Source organism: Myotis brandtii, unplaced genomic scaffold (assembly GCF_000412655.1).
Source record: "Myotis brandtii unplaced genomic scaffold, ASM41265v1 scaffold1774, whole genome shotgun sequence".
Lineage (NCBI taxonomy): Eukaryota > Metazoa > Chordata > Mammalia > Chiroptera > Vespertilionidae > Myotis > Myotis brandtii.
In genome coordinates, this window is record NW_005356575.1 from 148,289 (window position 1) to 151,150 (window position 2,862).

The 2,862-nt window shown below is 51.3% G+C and overlaps 1 long non-coding RNA gene across 3 annotated transcripts in view; it reads left to right on the forward strand.

Annotated features, from left to right (window-relative positions):
* LOC102255975 overlaps positions 1–2,827 on the forward strand; it is a 6,680-nt gene extending 3,853 nt beyond the window's left edge. For all 3 annotated transcript variants that reach the window (XR_001361544.1, XR_001361543.1, XR_313425.2), the window contains exon 3: positions 2,739–2,827. This is a non-coding gene — a long non-coding RNA (uncharacterized LOC102255975). The remainder of the gene's footprint in view (positions 1–2,738) is intronic.
* Positions 2,828–2,862: the final 35 nt, after the last annotated feature.

Genomic DNA, 2,862 nt, shown 5'->3' on the forward strand with positions numbered 1-2,862 from the left:
CCCGCGCCAGCCCCGGGTCGGCCCCCCACGCCCAGCGTCGGCATTTCCTCTGAGCCAGAGGATGTCAGCGTGGGATCTGAGCGTCTTAGAAATTTGGAAATCATGAAATATCCCCCAAAACAACCGCTCGCTGCCAAAATGCTGGCACAGGAGGCTGCATGGAATTGTTCAGTTTTTACATTTTAACAGACACAGGGTGTTTCCTGTGTATCTAAGAGTCTGACAGGCTAATTTTGACTCCTGTAGTCTCTGCTGCCCGAGGCCTCAATTCTCAGAGCCTTAATTCCTCTTGCGCCTTCTGGCCAGTTGGATCATCACCACTGTTGATGTTTCCATATCAATAATATGGAAAATAAGATTTAAAATAAACACCCCTGCTGAGGCAGACTGCTGTTTCTCCTCATCTTCCAGATCAGGAAACCGAGGTACTCTTGTCAGGGTGGGGCAGTGGAGCCACCAGATTAGGACCCTGGAAGTCTGGCTCCTTCCTTGTGCTCTTACCCACTGCACTAGACCATACAGTCACGTAGGCGTTTAGGACCCTGGGGTCCTGGGATAGCCAAATTGGAGAATTCTAGAATGTTCCAAAGATCGCATCTTGGATTTAAACCTTTGGAACAATAGACACTCAAGCTGAGGGTTTGGGGCTCTGTGGGACCATCTCAAGGTCCCTACAGTTTCAGAATCTAAGCCTCTGAGAGACCAAGAGGCCCCTCAGCACAGCTGATTTACCTCCCCCCTTCATTATTGGGGAAACTGAGGCCCAAAGAGTGGAGGGGAGTCGTTGCCCAAGGTTATAGACTCCCAACACACCCAAACGAGCCACCAACTCCAGCAGGTTCTGTCCTGAGGCTTGTCAGACGGAGGCCGGGCTAGCATGCCCCAGCCCGCCTGCTGCCCACGCTGAGCTAAGCTGTTGGTGAAGCCTGAGGAAGTGGCATAGCTGGTGGGCGTGGCGGCTGCTGTGGGATGGAGATAGTGCTGGCCTGACCGGTTCCTGGTGGCCTGGCTCCCATCCACCGGGCTAATGACCACAGCAGCCCAGCCACCCCACCCCACCCCCCGCCACTTCCCTGGTCTTCCTGTTGACACTGGGTCCCTATGAGCTAGGTCTCCTCTGGGTGGGGACTCTGAGGAGATGAAGCTGAGTGGTCCCTGCCCTCTGGGACCCAAAATAACAAGGTAGATCCAGGTGTGAAACCTAGTGCTTTGGACTTCTTGCAGGGGGACCTTGAACAAATGTTGCTGAGCCCCTCTTTCTTGCCGGCTGTGCTGATTTGACCATCAAATGAGGTATTGGGTGCAAAGCAGTTGGCAAAATTCTAGGAGGCAGCAGCTCATCAATAAACGATTGTTTCATTTTGTTATACCACGCAACTAGCACAAATCCTGGCACACAGTGGGCAGCCCGATTATCATTATTGTTCGACTTTAAACTGAGAGAGAAAGAGAGAGAAAAACACTGATTTGTTGTTCCACTTATTCATGCATTCACTGGTTGGTTCTTGGATGTTCCCTGACTGGGGAAGGAACGCTCAACCTTGACATATGGGGACGATGCTCTCACCAACTGAGCTACCTGGTCGGGGCCAGCGTACCCCAAGGTTGAGGGTTTGCTCCCCAGACAGGGCACATACAAGAATCAACCAGTGGATGGGTGGAGCAACAGGTAGATGTTTCTCTCCCTCTCTCAAAATCAATACCTTAAAATTTAAAAAAATAGCCCTAGCTGGTTTGGCTCAGTGGATAGAGCATCGGACTGGGGACTGAAGGGTCCCGGGTTCGATTCCGGTCAAGGGCACATGCCTGGGTTGTGGGCTCCATCCCCAGTAGGGGGCATGCAGGAGGCAGCCGATCAATAATTCTCTCTCATCATTGACGTTTCTTTCTCTCTCTCTCTCTCTCTCCCTCCCTCTCTGAAATCAATAAAAATATATTTAAAAAATATTTTTTAAATATCCTCAGCATCTAGCATACTGTCTCCTGGTCCCTAGTAGGCATTCAGTAATTAATAGTTATTCTTTTTGTTGTTTTTCTTTATTACTATAATTATTAATGATTTTTAGAGAGAGAGAGAGAGAAACATCGGTTTGTTGTTTCACTCATTCATGCGTTCAGCAATTGACTCTCGTGTGTGCCCTGACCAGGGATGGAACTCACAACCTGGGCGTATCAGGACGATGCTCTAACGAACTCAGATACGCAGCCAGGTCTTGATAGCTGTTTTTTTTAAAAAATATTTTTATTGATTTCAGAGAGGAAGAGAGAGGGAGAGAGATATAGAAACATCAATGATGAGAGAGAATCATTAATCGGCTGCCTCCTGCATGCCCCCTACTGGGGATCAAGCCCACAACCCCAGCATGTGCCCTTGACCAGAATCGAACCTGGGACTCTTAGGTCCGCAGGCCACCGCTCTATCCACTGAGCCAAACTGGTTAGGGCTTGATAGCTGTTTTATTGCACCCTCTGTTCGCTATAATGCCCGGCACATAGTAGGTGATCGACGGATCAATTGTTGAAGGAATTATTCAGATCTTATTAGGGCTGAAATAGAGATGGACGAAGAGTCAGTCACATAAAGAGTTCATTGTCCTGCGCCTTCCAGGGGGTTTGGAAGGAGTTGGCATTTCCTAGCCGGGGAGTGGAGGGGTGATCCTCTGGGCCCCAGCTTCCCTGCGGGGGGAGGGGGGTCGGACGGGCGGTGTCTGAGAACCTCCCCGCTCCCCCCAACACAGGCGCCCCGCTCCGGCCGGCACCATGGACAGCGAGGCATTCCAGAGCTCGGGGGACCTTCTGGACCTGAACTTCCAGTGTGAGCTGGGGAAGGGGGGCGGGTCCTGGGGGCGGAGCCGGGCCCCC